Source organism: Physeter macrocephalus, chromosome 19 (genome assembly GCF_002837175.3).
Source record: "Physeter macrocephalus isolate SW-GA chromosome 19, ASM283717v5, whole genome shotgun sequence".
Taxonomy (NCBI): domain Eukaryota; kingdom Metazoa; phylum Chordata; class Mammalia; order Artiodactyla; family Physeteridae; genus Physeter; species Physeter macrocephalus.
The window spans coordinates 21831065-21847909 of record NC_041232.1 but is presented as its reverse complement, the minus strand read 5'-3'; positions in this window follow the sequence as shown (position 1 = coordinate 21847909).

Genomic DNA, 16845 nt, shown 5'->3' with positions numbered 1-16845 from the left:
AGTTGTTCTAATGGTTGTCTTATGAAGTTCGCATCATACACAGAAGCTCAAAGGTGCTGGACAAGAAACCAAAGATTAATACTTCTAACTAAAGTATCTCTTCATCAGTCTTATCAAATTACCAGAGAATACAGTGGATTCATCAAATTTTTCTTAGACCAGCCTCTGAATGCCATCTATAAACACCACACCAACCCTTCTTTGCCAGTTTTAAAACACATGGAACAAGTTCCTTTGCCCTGAGTAGGATGCAGAAGGATTAAATTAAAGGATTAACCATGTAAAAGTGTAGACGGAGCAGGGTGTTTTCACATTATTTGGACAAGTCTAGAATGTTTGGGGCAAGCTTCCACAAACAATTGTCTTAGGATTTTAACTCACAGGCTGTGTGCTATGGACACATACTTCATATTGGGGAAGTCAAGTGCATCTGTGGGGCTGTCTGTTGAAGTCATAATTTGCAGTGTTAGGGTGACCAACTGTGAATGGCATGGTCTTAGTACTGAAAATCCTGCATCCTGGAAATCTTTTATTTCCAGATAAATTTGAATTGTTGGTCACTAAAAATTCTAAAGTCACTAGTAACTCTAAGTGAATGATCAGTGAGCAAGAAGGATGAATTCTGTGTTCGGGCGCCCAGCTCCCATTAAGCCAAATGCATAACTTACAGGCATTCACAGACTTGACAAGTCTCCAACATCATTAAATGGATATTTAAAAATCTATGACTTGGGAATTCCCTGGTGGTCCAGTGGTTAGGACAACGTGCTTTCACTGCCGAGGGCCCGGGCTCGATCCCTGGTCAGGAACTAAGATCCTGCAAGTCTCACAGGGAGGCCAAAAAATAAAAAATAAAATCAATCACTCAATCAATAAAAAAAAAAAAATCTATGACTCATCGTTTTATCTCAAAGACCACGAAACAACCTAAGTTTCTGCATTTCCTCCTGGTGCAAGTTCAGAAGACTAACCTTGCAGCATCTTTACTTCGGGAAGAGCAGACCATCCTACAGAGCATCACGTCTGCCTTATTTGTTCCCTCGTTAAACTTAACTCAGAGTCCTAACTCACCCCCTGTGCCATGCAAATGTCTGAGAACCATTCTTTATCATCAGCAGTATAAACCCCCAGTTCCCAACTGTGAAGGGCAGGAAAACTTGCACAACTAAAGCCACTTATCATAACACAGGTGGGACGTTGGCTGGTCTATGACAAATGACGCCTGCACCGTGTGCCATGAGACTTGTTTGTTTACTTCCTTCCTAAAGATTTCTGTCATTGTCAATGCACCTTATCATGGGAGAAATCCTCAATATTCTACTGGGGCTCAAGACTTGCCCTGACATATATTTTAATCCAAACAAAGAATCTTGTATTGCAAATATTTCAACAGTTGGCCTACGGTTCTCATCCCTGGCTACACATTTGAATCAACTGAAAAGTTTTGTTAGTTAGTGTTGTTTTCACAATACTTACCACTGGGTCTCATTCCAGAAAATGTGAGGAAAAGAAAGAAAGAAAGAAAAAGAGAAAGAGAGAAAGAGAGACAGAAAGAAAGAAAGAAAGGAAAGAGGAAGGAAGGAAGAAAGAAAAAGAAAGAAAACATGAGTCTATGTTTCTGAGGGTAGGTCCTGGGTATTTGTTTTTTTGGGGGGGGGTATAGTTGCTTTACAATGTTGTGTTAGTTTCCACTGTACAGAGAAGTGAATCAGCTATATATATATACATATATCCCCTCTTTTTTGGATTTCCTTCCCATTTAGGTCACCACAGAGCACTGAGTAGAGTTCCCTGTGTTATACAGCAGGTTCTCATTAGTTATCTGTTCTATACATCAGAGTTTATATATGTCACTCCCTATCTCCCAATTCATCTCACCCCCTTTTTCCCCCCTTGGTGTCCATACATTTGTCCTCTAAATCTGTGTCTCTATTTCTGCTTTGCAAATAGGTTCATCTGTACCATTTTTCTAGATTCCACATATATGTGTTAACATATGATATTTGTTTTTCTCTTTCTGACTTACTTCACTCTGTATGACAGTCTCTAGGTCCATCCACGTCTCTACAAATGATGCAATTTCGTTCCTTTTTATGGCTGAGTAATATTCCATTGTATATATGTACCACATTTTCTTTATCCATTCATCTGTCGATGGACATTGAGGTTGCTGCCATGTCCTGGCTATTGTAAATAGTGCTGCAATGAGCATTGGGGTGCATGTGTGTTTTTTTTTTAAAGAAATTCTTTTTTTAATTATAAATTTATTATTTATTTACTTATTTATTTATTTATGGCTGAGTTGGGTCTTCGTTGCTGCACGCGGGCTTTCTCTAGCTGTGGCGAGAGGGGGCTACTCTTCATTGCGGTGCGCAGGCTTCTCATTGCGGTGGCTTCTCTTGTTGCAGAGCACAGGCTCTAGGCACGCGGGCTTCAGTAGCTGTGGCACATGGGCTCAGTAGTTGTGGCTCGCGGGCCTAGTTGCTCTACAGCAGGTGGGATCTTCCCGGACCAGGGCTCGAACCCATGTCCCCTGCATTGGCAGGCGGATTCTTAACCACTGCGCCACCAGGGAAGTCCACATGTGCCTTTTTGAATTATGGTTTTCTCAGGGTATATGCCCAGTAGTAAGATAGCTGGGTCATATGGTACCTCTATTTTTAGTTTTTTTAAGGAACCTCGATATTATTCTCCATAGTGGCTGTATTTTTTAAGATTCCTGAACTGAAGCCAGGGTGATGAAACATTAAATAGACCCGATGAAAAAACAAAACAAACCAAAAAATCCAAAACAAACCAAAACGTCCAGGTGGACTCAGTTTATAAGTGGGATGGGTGTTTCAGAGTCATCACTTTTTAATCAAATGTCACTGACACTCACTGATTTTATTACCATAAACCCAATAATTATGTAAAACAAGGCTACACCCAGGAACCTCTTAGGCCTGGGCTGTGCCCCCAAATTATAGGCAAAGCCAGGCTAAGGGCTGCCAGGCTCGGGCAGGCCCGAGCATCCCCTCCCGGGGGTGTCTCCCAGGTGGGCCGGCTTGGAGAGGCAGCAGGTGGGCACACCCCCCTGCTCCGGGCTGGCGTTTCTCCCAGCGTGGATGCCAGCAAAGGCAAGCTCTGAAGCTGGTTTCCTCGTGTTTTTTTTTTTTTTTTTTTTTTGGTGTACGCGGGCCTCTCACTGCCGTGGCCTCTCCCGTTGCGGAGCACAGGCTCCGGACATGAAGGCTCAGCGACCATGGCTCACGGGCCCAGCTGCTCCGCGGCACGTGGGATCCTCCCGGACCGGGGCACGAACCTGCGTCCCCTGCATCGTCAGGCGGACTCTCAAGCACTGCACCACCAGGGAAGCCCGGTTTCCTCGCTTTAAACGGAAACAACAAAGGCCCTGATCACTGGGCAGTAGCTTCGCTTCGAGAAAACTCTTCCCTCTCCTCCTGCAGCTGTGGTTTCTTTGTTCTTCCCCAGCATGGAAGACAGCTGTGCTTTACGGATCATCAGCCCAAATTTGGCCAAATATTGCCAAGGAGGCTTTGTGCGTGTGGTGTGTACCGGGGACTATGTCGACGTGTGGATTTCTGTTTGCGGCAAGATGATAAGCAAAACTAGAGACCCTCTCCTCTTCAGCTCTGGGGGAGCCCGCTTCCTTTTGTTGAACATATTACATCTTCCTTGATGTTTAAAAAATATATATCCATCTCCAGCTAACAGGCTGTCTCCTGGAAATAAAGCTCTACAAATAAAAATCAAGAAGGCTTATGGGAAAGATGCCCTGTCCAGGAATCTACAAGTAGGAATTGCCAAAGAAAGCAACTTTTTGGCACGACAAAGACCATTGGTGCAGGTTGGAAAGACGATGAGTCTGGAATCTACAGCCATTGGGCCTTAGGTTTCCTCCCTTAAACCACTGTCTTTCAAGTGACTTTCAAAATAAATCTTATTTTGGCAAAGGCATTTATTTAGAAAAAAACCCACAAAGCTTATTTCATGTAGCGTCACGCCTTTCAGATCCATCCACGTTGTCCCAAATGGTGGGATTTCTTATTTCTTAAGGCTGAATAATATTCCATTGTACAGTATGTATGTATGTATAGCCAAGACATGGAAACAACCCAAAAGTCCCTTGACAGGTAAATGCATCTCGTGTACTTTATAGCACCACTGAGACCCATGACCTCTGCAGGAATTAGGTGATGACAGTGGCAAAGAGAAAGAGTAAAGACTTCATCATCAGATAGACTTGGGTCTAGTCCCAGCTCAGAGGCTTACCCTGTGACTCTAAGACAAGCTTCAATGTCCTGAGTCGTCACGCCCTCAACTGTTAAACCGGAAGGGTTGCCACTTATCAATGCCACTTCCACGATTTCATGAAATAAAGTTTCTACCAGTACTTTACACAAAGTTAACGCCTCAGTTCCTGTAAATAGATGCACCGCAGCTTGGAATGATTTATACTTCATTGACATCAGGGCCGGCAGGGCTGAAATTACAGCCAAGCAAAAATGCGTCCTCCAAATATATTCCATCACTAGAGAAACATTTTTCAAGTGTGTCTCGTGGTGCCTCTCTTTCCGGGTTATTGATCACCTCAATGCAAGGAAAGGCCCGTGAACTATCCATCCAGCTGCCCCCGCTTGTTATGTTAATAGATGGGACAGATGGCACCACTTATGATAAGACACTAACAAAGTGACGTTTGCTGGTATTAAACATCACGAGCAAATTGCCCATTAATTCCAGAAAGGAGCGTATGCAGAAAATAGAGAGTAAGTGGAGCCAGTTAATTTAGCTTTTATTCAAAAACCCTCCGACAATGATCGACACCCACACGTGCTCAATTCTTTAACAATCTTGGGCTCAGGAACAGCGTTTTGTCAGCAGGCAATAAGTCATTTTTTTAGCAGGAAGCAGAAGGAATATTTCTGGATGATGAATCGCCAGTGGATGGGCCTCTGGGTTAGTGTTACTTAATATTTTACGATAAGTGGTCTGGAGGAGGGATTTTTTTTTTTTAATGAAATGCTTAACTCTGCAGATGATGCTTCAGTCTTCTGAGTTGCAAATATCAAGAGAAAGTAAGATGCTGAAGGATGCTCACAATATGAACAGGAAAAAAATAGAAGCTAATCTTACTATTAATAGGTGTGTATTGTTTCCACTGAAATCAAGAAATGATTCAGATAGTTTCAGAAAAGTATCTAAGTACGGTTAAGGACATCATGCAAAACGCTAAGAACATTTACTTCATGATCAGGAAAACCAAAAACTGAAAACACATTTCCAGAGGAGTGAGTGTGTGTGTGTGTGTGTGTGAGTGTGTGTGTGTGTGTGTGTGAGTGTGTGTGTGTGTGTGTGTGTGTCCTGGAAAACATTTAAGAGACAAAGAGAAAGATTTGTCACAGACACTTTTAACACCACTTACTTTGTGCCAGACCCTGTTCTAACGCCCTCGTGCATCTATTACCTCCTTCCCCCGACCCTCACAGCCCCATGCAGTTGGTGTGATTATTAGGCCCATTTACAGACAAGGAAACTGAGGCCCAGACACTTTAAATGACTCACGGGAGGTCTCACAGCCACAAAGTACCGGGATTCCAGGCCCTCTGCCGGCAGAGCTGGCACCTTCGTCCCCAAGCCCGGCTGCCTCTCAACACGTTGGGGTCTGTGGGCAAAGAAAGGACAAACGGGCATCCCGCCCCCCTCCCCAGTCTAGAGCAGGGGTGTTCTGTCGCCCTCCCCAGTCCATCCGTGGAATGCTTCCTCGTTTCTTGTTTCATCCAACCGTCCCCAGCCTGTGGGGCACGGAGACATTCACCAGAGCCTCCCACGTTAGTTTCCCATCACTTCCCTGGGGTGGAGGGCAGACTCGCAATCGGATCGGCAAGGACAACAGAAGGACAACAACTGTCCTTATTCAGATGCTACAGGCTACCTTCCTCGTCAGCGCCATCTCTGTGCTGTTGTCCAAGGTACCTGGCACCTCTACTTCTGGGCATTTCCTGAGATTGTACAGCAGACCGGCTCTTCCTGGCCGCCCCCTCTGCGGGCACCAAGATTTCTTTCCTGAGACCAACAGTCCTGTTATGGCTCTGTCTTATTTCCTTGGACAAAACTGTGTTGGTATGTCCACCCCTTCCTTGGGTGAAAGAGCAAAATAAATGTGTGTAAGTCTTCCGTGTATAACTGGAATTTGTTTTAACTAACCTTCATAAAAATCCTATACATGAGTCATGGTACCCCATTTTATACACGTGGACGCTTAGCCTCACAGCAGCTCTGCAACTGACACCAGGTCACACAGCCTGTAAGTGGGAGAGGCAGGATGGGGGTCCAGGACTTCCTGTCATCTTTCACGGTACCATTCATCTTGCTTCAGCCAAAGCAAGAAAGCTCTCCCGAAACTGCAAGAAAATAAGACCAAGGCATTTCAGGGATAACACAGAACACAAAATGTTGACTTGGAGAAGAGGAAGGAAGAAGAGAGGTGAAAAGAAAGAGGAGCGAAGAAGAGGTCAAAAAAATAAAAAGCAATAGCCATTTTGAAGGGTAAGAAACGGGTTTTGAATAGTCAGGAAAGTGTTAGCAATCATTTAAATAATAATAAAAAATGAATGATTTGTTGACACCTCACATAATATTTAGGGAAAGGATTCATATTGGAATCATAGCCTCATTTAGCAACCTGAAAAGAATATTCAGAATGCTAGAAGACAAAACTGTCCTTTTGGTAGAACTCAAGGTTTTCAGTACCATCTTCAGAGAGCTCTTTGGGGCTGTTCTGTATGACCCTGCCACAGAAATATCCTCAAACGCTCCAGATGGTGTGTTCTTCGATTTCATTCTACGGTGCTAAAACCCTTTGTCTCAATCATTTAGAGAGAAGCCATTTATAGCCGAAACGTATTTTTTTCTCTTAAAAATAATGATTTTTGCAAACTTCCAGGGCGCTTTCAATGATTGTAAAGTGTGCATTTGCTTTGATACAGAACTCTGGGAAGTACTCAGATGCATAGTTCATATCTTTATAGAGCTGATTAACTGATATGTAACAAAGGATTTAGAACCCTTAGAACAGGGTGAAAATAAGAACTTGCACTTGACTTTTGCAGGGCAACAGTGCTAGTTCCACTGTGGTTTGCAGTTTTATATTTATGTCTCTCTGCGGTAAAGGAGAGAACAGAAAACTGACAACCGAAGATTACTTTTCCAGTAAAACTAGGAAACCTCTGGCACAAATTTGGAGAATCTAAAGACAGTTTAATAAAATAATTATTTATAAGGTGCTCACAGGGTATAGAGAAACCATGAGGGTTAGTACAAGACCCCCAGACTATTAAGAGTTGGGGGGCTTCAAGACTGAAATAGAGGAGGGGACGGGAAGATTGTGTGGAGAGAGTCACTAAGGATCGACCAATTCCAATGTGTGGAGGGTTTCCACACACTTCCAAGCAATTCTTGGACGCCAGCTGGGTGTCCTACAATTCAACTCAATTCTGACACCCTCTAGCTGGGGACAGCATCAGATCCCACAGGTTAGGGGCTCAGTCCTATGAGACACCCCTCATCCCACTTCTGACACCAATTGCCAAGTCCAGGTCATCACCTGTGCTTTTGATCAACTGTCTATAATCAGAGGTTCCCACACCACTCCTTGGGTTCAACTAATTTGCTAGAACGGCTCACAGAACTCAGGAAATCAGTTTACTCACTAAATTACTGGTTTATTACAAAGGAGACAGTCCCTGCTGGTTTTAAATTCTGCTTTCTCAATCCAGTGTAGTTACGACCTTGGGAAAATTACTCTGTGCCTCAATCTTCACATCTGTGAAGTTGGGGTATGATTAGAGGTTACCTCATAGGATTGTTGTGAGAGTTAAGTGGTCTTAAAACATGCAAAATCACAGTCTCAATGCCCAGCAATGGACAGTACAGGCAAAAACAGAATGAGGAGAGAAACTGAGCACATACTGTGTGTCAGGCATAGAGTGAGGGATTTCAAAGATGTTATATCATCATCATCTCAATAATCCTTGGAGAAACGTGACCCTCCAGTGTCATGTGTCTGGGACTGCACAGTTACAGGTTCAGAGTTTGCACATGGAATGGATACTGATGGAGAAAAGGACAGTTAGGGTCAGTAGATGGGAAAATAATTAAAGCTTTTCATTAGTCTGTTTCCTACACAGGGTAGATAAAAGGCCTTAAAAGAGTAGTCAATGGAAAATTCCAACGTGGAGATGCAAACACACATTCTCATTGGACTAAGTGAGTAGATAAGCCATTTGGTTTTAAATGATAAAAAATAAAAACCAACAACACTGATGTGCTAAAACCTATATTTATCAGATGTGCCCTAAAAGAAAATTTGATTTAAAAAAACCCCACTGATGTAATCCCAAATTAACTGAGTTAGCAGTGTTAAAAAAAAAAGTGAATTATATTTTTGAATCTTTTTGTTAAGCTAATAGGGCAATTACATTTAATACTTTTATTTTTCAAAAATTAATTTGAAGCAAATGATCTCCACTTAAGTAGACATAATAATAGTATCAAGCTAATAATAGCATCATGTTGAGAATTCAATGGGTATTTATACAACTGCCTATGGTTTTTGTTCAGTGCTAAGTGTAGGCTGTTATTACTATTATTAATAAATTATTTTAATTTTGTTGTAAAGTTCAGAATCAAGTCACTCTTAACCCTTGAAGAGTTTTTAAATGGCTGGGTTATTTTCAGGCGATCCTAGAAATTTAGTGAGGCTGTGGCATTAACATTCAGGCATTAACATCTGTAGAAATCTGTTTCCTTTATTCCTAAATAGGGTATCCATGGCAATGCTGCTATCAAAATGCAAGAAGTCTCACCCTCTTGTCTGTTGGGCCACAAAGACCCCACCAAAATGTATTTCCTGATACTTTTTTCATCAAGGGAATCCCTGCCACGAGGAAAAAAAATTTAAAAACCTATGTTGTATATGTTATGTATATATATATATATATATATATATATATATGTTATATACGTTATGTGTTATACACATAAATAATATAGGTTAAAAATTTTTTTTCCTAAAAATTTAAATGTATAAAAATATATTAGAATGTATAAATATGGAGAGAGAGAAATACTCAAATACACACAGAACCAAATACACTAGTATGTAGGGCTTTATTTCATTTTTGAATGTGAATAGAGAGATATGATTGGATTTGTTTTTTACTTAAAAAATAAATAAGGTAAACGAGTTTTTCAAAAGTTATATGTGGCATTTTGGGGGACTGTGATTACTTGACCTTCATTCCATTTAAAAATGGATTTATTGAGATGGAATGCAATTCACCCAATTAAAGGACATAATTCAATGTTTCTTAGATTTTTGAAGCTGAACAACCAGACCATAATCTAATTTGAGAATATTTTCATGACCCCAAAAGAAAACCTCATACCTGTTAGCAGTCCCTCCTGAATCCTTCCTGACTCTACTTCCTTGCAAACACGAACCAACTTTCTACCTTGACGGACTGCCTACTCTGGACATTTTATGTAAATAGGACCATATAGTATGTGGTCTCTTGTGACGGGCTTCTTTCACTTACTATGATGTTTTAAGGTCCACCTATTCACATATCAGTAACACACACCTTTTCAGTGCCAAATAATATTCCGTTGTAGGTCCATTTGACATTCTGTTTATCCATTCATCACTTGATGGACATTTGGGTCATTTCCACTTTGGGGCGATTATGAACAGTGCTGCTGTGAACATCAGGTCCAGTTGTCATGTGGCTGTGTATTTTCATTTGTCTTATCATTCCGTTTTTTAGCTACTTTTCTCCTCTGATGACTGAAATAATTACAGTTATCCACCATGGTAAGGTTTTCTCACCTCTGAGTTTTAGACTTTTTCACACTTTTAATTGACCGCCCCCAATAAACTCCTAGTGATTACAATAAACTGAATGAATTCGTCTCAAAATCACATCAATAGAATGAACTCCATTTTTTTTACTCAGTGGCACTTTTTAATGTTGAAAGTAGGAGATATAGTGGACATAATTGAAATCTCTGCCTGTTCGTGTCTCTAAATAATGAAAATCCCCTCAAGTGTCTTCACCTGGTAATATTTAATTAAAAATATTGTGATGATTCATTCATTTGGTTTAGTGCCTTCTAATTATCCTCAAACGCTGTAACAAAAGGGTGAATTTCATATGAACACGCAGCCTCAAGCTCAATAAAGATGAATAATTGAGCCGCACAATAAGAGGCTCTTCTCCACTGACATGAGAGATGAGACCTTTCCAATGGGGCAATAGTACCGCTCCCGTGAGCAAACCCACGGTGCCCTGGACACAGGTCTCAACGTCCCACCCCCATCCAGGGGCCCCCAACTGCTGAGATGTTGCAGGAAAGGGGGACCCAGAGGGGTGTTTAGAATGAGGATGGATTTGCTTTCCCCAGGTCAGCAAGGTGGTGATGACCAAACCTGCTATCTTGAAATGTAAATTTGGGCAAGAAATAGAGGGGACCCCAAGCTCACTTTTACCTTCTCAGAGCTGTGATCCAGGAGGGAAAATCCAGGAAGCTCTGTGTGACAGATATCCACTCCTCAGCACCCAGGACATGAGGGGATTTGTGCTGCTTTACGGAGGGAGATTCGGTCAAGCACTCTGGTGAGAAAATAAGATTTAAGAAGATCAACATAATGACACTAAGAGGTTGGAGAAAAACAGTGCTCCCCCCAATTGCCTTTTTATCAGTCCTTAAGCAAAACATGAACCTTGTTTTCCTATCAATAACAGATGTTTGGCGAGCTACGTGGGTGGTAAATGTCTTGGTTTGTGCTGAGATCACAGTGATTTAATACTGTGAGGTCCAGGTGTGAGGTTCATGTGTCCTGCAGGTTTCGGGAGAATTGAGTGAAAGCGGAGGTGACGCCCTGTGTGCCCACGGAATGTGAACATCGACATTTGGGCAACACAGCAGCCTGCTTAGAGGGGACCCGTAAGGATGTTCACTTAAACCCAGCCCTATTCCCTGGTGATTCAGGCCAGCAAGCCACGGTGGAGAATATGTTTTCAAAGTCTGTTGGTTTAGAAATGCTTTCAAGGTGTGTCCCTTGCCGAAGTCTTTACCTCCTGAATTATTCTCCGTGGCTCTGAACAAAGACCACCTCTGCCCCCCATTTGTTATCTTCTAGAATGCACGTGGGCTGTGGGTTCTTTTTTTCTTTTAACTTCAGCCCAATTAATTTAGCTTGAGGCTTTTATATTTTAATTAAAGTGGCAGCTTTCATAAATATTCATCAAACACAAATGTTTCCAGGGTCAGCAGGCCATGTACCAGGAAAGAAAGGCATAGATATTTTTCCCTTCCCTGGAGCAAGCTCACAGATGTGAATACATAAGTAGCTCTCCATACTGGAAAGTCTAGTGTTTGTGTGTTTGTTTAACAAGAATTTGTTGGGGGCCAATAGGTGTGACGTGTGTGGATGAGACCTGAAGATACAGACTGAGCAAAGGCGACTATAGCTGCCTACGTAACTTTCCGCATCTCTACCCACCTACTGTGGTCCAGCTACACCTGCACTTACGTCCATGGCTCTACCTTTCCCTCAGCACATATGTATCTGAGATTCACATACGTACACAAACACACACATCTATACATTCATGTACATATGTATATATGCATATATATGTAATATGTATGTGTGTATATAAGGTCATGGAGGTGGAACTGTGGAGTGAAAGAAAAAAAAAAAGCACAACCTAAAGGTTGAGAATGATGTTTTATTCAGCGGACTTACTGAGGACTTACGCCTGGGAGACAGCCTCTCAGATAGCTCTGAGGTACTGTTCTGAAGTGGTAATCCAGGATTCGTAGGAGTTTTTGCAACAAAGACCAGGTAGTCGGAATGTCAAAAGCTTGCTGTTAATTAAAGAAAAACCAGACATCTCAAGTTAAGAAGTTAATGAATTTAGTGCTTTTCCATGTACGGGAAGATGCAGGAGTCTGGGCTCATTGAAATCATTCCTTTGATAAGCACCTTAGCTATCTAGGGCCAGAATCCTGCTTTTCTTCATCCTGAATCCCCTCAGGGTGCTTGGTCATGGTAACAGGGTGATGTTTCAGGAACCTCAGTCATCATCCTCTGGTTCCAACAGGTCTGGGGTCTACTTGCTGGTGACCAGCATGCAGTTAACTTCTTCCACCTGGAGGGGGTTTCGGCATCTGTGCAACAGCTCTCAGGATATTACCTACAGCCCTTGAGGAGGAACTACAGGTCTTGGACTTTGTCTCATGGCTAAACTATTATTATTTTGTCTTGCTTGACTGTTTTCCTTTGTTTCTGCATTTTCTCACTTCTCTGATTCAATTTGCTCTTTGGAACTCTCGGAGGCTAAAGCTTTTCTGTAAACAAGAGGTGGGGGACACGGGCTGGGATGTGTCCCCGGGAAGACTTCACAGGGTCCTGCTTGGTTTCAACATTTGGTGATCAGAAGCGTTAGAAATGGAATAGAGGATTCTGTGAGTAGACAGAAAATAGCAAGAGAGTTTTCCTAAAAACATTTATCCACAGTAGCTACCTTGTTCCAGGCTGGAAAGGAGGCCTCCACCTCCCAATATGCCACCTGTTCCCTCTTCCTCGAAGATGAAGGAAACCCCACGCTACTGCGCGTCCTTGGGGACTTTTAATTAATTGAGCCTCTTGGCCTTTATTTGTCAACCACACATTTATAATTAGCTTCATTTGGTTTCCTAGCTTCCCAACAGAACATGTGAGAGAGCTCACTAATTAGACTAATAAATCATTATTTATGGTTTGTTTACCTTCCTCCAGGCTTTGAGGAACAGTAGCTCTTTTCCGATAATTAGTTAAATGGAGAATTACAGAAAAGGACCTGGTTTACAGGTGGGACATAGAATGTGCATCACCTGGGGGTCACTTCCGAAGAGACAGTTCCAGAACTTCGGGGCTCACTGATTCCGCCACCGTAAGATCTGTCTCAGGACACATGGGTCAGGGGAATCCATGAAGTAGAACAAAGGTCACACGTGAATCTCAGGTGTAAAATAACTGTCCCAAAAGTTAGACTGTGAGTCACTCTCTAAGCTCCTTGATGCCTTTGCCTCCAAGACGCATCAGATGTTTGAGTCTGAAAAAGTTAATTCACATCTCTTGGCCTCCGAATCTTCATCTAGGAAATGCAGATAATACACGGCGTCCAGGGATTGTTGGATGGTTAAGAACCATCACCTGTGTCTGGTCCATTGTTGATACTCAATGTTACATCATTTCCAGGATTCTCAGGTGCAGAAAAGGTGATAGAAAGTAAATACATCCCTGGTAGCAGCTTTTCAGGGATACAGTAATGCTACTATATGAAAGGTTAATATCATTAATTGTAGTAGTGTATTTCTTTATTCCTGAAAAGGTGTAACTAAATTAATATGAAAATAGGGGCAGAGTCAAGGGAACACACTGTATTCTTGGTTCCCTCTGTTCACTGCTGGCCAGTCACACTGTAATCCTCATAACCCTGGTGTGGGAAGATGCAAGTGAAAATGTCTAGAAAACTTTGATCATCGTAGAGATGCTGAACCACTGGATTTGGCTGTTCCTTTCTCACCTGCAATGGCTTTTGAGAGGACAGTTTTAGTGAGAATTTGGAGCCTTACTGCAGTGGTGAGAAGAAAGTAAATGTATTTTCAGAAAGAAAACAAAGAAGTCGACCTTGATTAATGCTGGGGTTTGGTCCTCGAAGGTTTGGCTCTCACAGCTCAATTGGAGATAAAGGCTGGAGATGTTAATTTCTAACATAAAATTCCATCTGAGCTTAGATGGGTGACAGGGTTTGCTTCACTTAAGACGCTCTTTTATTACTAAACTATAATCATAACAAGCGGGGTACTTAGGCTGGCTTTATGGAAGCAGCAATCATAACAATAATAAAAATGCAATTATATCGGCTTCACTTAACCCTACCTTGGAGTGTGTTTTACAAAGAAGTGTTCAGAGAGTAGGGCTTAAAGCAATCAACAAGATTCCTACTAAACGGCCCAGCGGATATAAAGAAAGGAGGCCATGAAAGGAAGGATTTAGTTCCACGCAGAGTTTCTTTTTTATTTTGTTGACGGTCACGATTTTACCTCCTGCTAACAAATAATAAGCTCCCCCATTTCTTCCAAAGCTTGAGGTGCTAACAGCACAGTAATAAGGGAGGGTTATTTCAGATACTTAAAGAAGTTAGGATCCTAAAAGCACATTAATAATAATAAACAGTGAAAATAAATATAAAAATTAGAAAATAAATAAAAAGTAAGTCAACTCTACTTTAGTTTAAAAAAAAAAAAGCACATCAGGATCAGGGATGCTATTTCAAGATCTCACTTGTGGATGGGTTTGGATCTCAGTTTACAAATGCAGGTTTGGGAGAATTTTCCAAAATAATCATTTTTGTTCTACATCTCACCTTTTTTTCCCTCCTGAGTCCCCATTCTTCAAGGATGGCAGGAAGTCCATCTCAGTCCATCCAGGGTTGCCTGCCCCTTTTCTGAGTCGGTGTCTAAGGATTAGAAATCTACATTGTGCTCAGACATCTGGTCCTGAAGTCGTATGAACAAGCAGATGTTCTTTATGCCAGAGCTAGGATTTAAATTCTGGCCTGACTCCAAAATTTATTCCTTTCTATTACCCATCTCTGTACATATGGGGAGTCTGATCTGAGCGAAGTAGAATAAGCAACTTTCGCCAAGTGGAAACTGGTTCTGTTGCCTTTTCCTGTCATCCAAGCACTGGAAACACTGTTTCCTGGTCCCGCTGGGCATCTATAGAAGCTACACATTCATTTTTCTCTGCATGTGTCAAAGCATAATAAAATTTTGTATGTGAATTTTACTATCGAACTTTTTTTCTTAACCAAGGAGAGCATTCATATCTCTTATTTAGGTCCTACTCTCCTAATAATCTTGTGAAGTAGATTAAGCAGGTACATTCATATACAAGTGAGCAAACTGAGGCCCTGGGATTTTCAGGGTTTGCATTTGTTAAATGCAAAGCAAGGATATAGCTAGAGATGACCAATATGATGATAGAGAATGATAGAGAAAGACCAATCTCTTTCTTCCTTTTGGCCGATGCAGGTAGAGTTGAAAAGTGTTCAATCCATCTTTTTCTCTTTACTTTCAGACGAGTTTGTTTCCAATCATCTTGGGAATCACACATATTTTAAATGTGAATTTTAATTACATTAAAATTGCAGTAGGACATGACATGGCATTAAATCATCAGTGCCTCTTCTTTTTAGAAATTGAAAATGTATACCCCCAAATGCCACTCTGTCCTTGTAAAGGACCCATTTACAAGTGGGCCAGAGCTATGAGAATAACTGAATGGAAGAAATTTCAGAGAATTTTGCACCCATTCATCCCTGGTGGGAAGCATAATTAAATTATATTAAACAGGACAATTCTGGAATAATGTAGAACTGGGTTTGAGTCTTACTGTTGGTTGACCTTGGATGAAGTAATAAACTTTTGCTTCTTCAGTCCTCTCATAAAACAGAGACTGGTAGTGTGCACATATATAGTTATTATGAGGATTTAAGATAGTAGCCCTTGTAGGATGCACAAAGTGGTACCCAGCATATATAGGCAGTCAATCAATATCAGCTGTTCTTCATCATCATCATCATCATCACCATCATCAACATCATCACCATCACCATCATCATCATCATCACCATCATCATCGCCAGCACCATCATCATCACCATCATCACCATCATCATCGCCAGCACCATCATCATCACCATCACCATCATCACCATCATTATCATCACCATCATCACCATCACCATCATCATCATCATCACCTTCATCATCATCACCATCACCATCATCACCATCATCACCTCAGTTTACTCACTAAATTACTGGTTTATTACAAAGGAGACAGTCCCTGCTGGTTTTAAATTCTGCTTTCTCAATCCAGTGTAGTTACGACCTTGGGAAAATTACTCTGTGCCTCAATCTTCACATCTGTGAAGTTGGGGTATGATTAGAGGTTACCTCATAGGATTGTTGTGAGAGTTAAGTGGTCTTAAAACATGCAAAATCACAGTCTCAATGCCCAGCAATGGACAGTACAGGCAAAAACAGAATGAGGAGAGAAACTGAGCACATACTGTGTGTCAGGCATAGAGTGAGGGATTTCAAAGATGTTATATCATCATCATCTCAATAATCCTTGGAGAAACGTGACCCTCCAGTGTCATGTGTCTGGGACTGCACAGTTACAGGTTCAGAGTTTGCACATGGAATGGATACTGATGGAGAAAAGGACAGTTAGGGTCAGTAGATGGGAAAATAATTAAAGCTTTTCATTAGTCTGTTTCCTACACAGGGTAGATAAAAGGCCTTAAAAGAGTAGTCAATGGAAAATTCCAACGTGGAGATGCAAACACACATTCTCATTGGACTAAGTGAGTAGATAAGCCATTTGGTTTTAAATGATAAAAAATAAAAACCAACAACACTGATGTGCTAAAACCTATATTTATCAGATGTGCCCTAAAAGAAAATTTGATTTAAAAAAACCCCACTGATGTAATCCCAAATTAACTGAGTTAGCAGTGTTAAAAAAAAAAGTGAATTATATTTTTGAATCTTTTTGTTAAGCTAATAGGGCAATTACATTTAATACTTTTATTTTTCAAAAATTAATTTGAAGCAAATGATCTCCACTTAAGTAGACATAATAATAGTATCAAGCTAATAATAGCATCATGTTGAGAATTCAATGGGTATTTATACAACTGCCTATGGTTTTTGTTC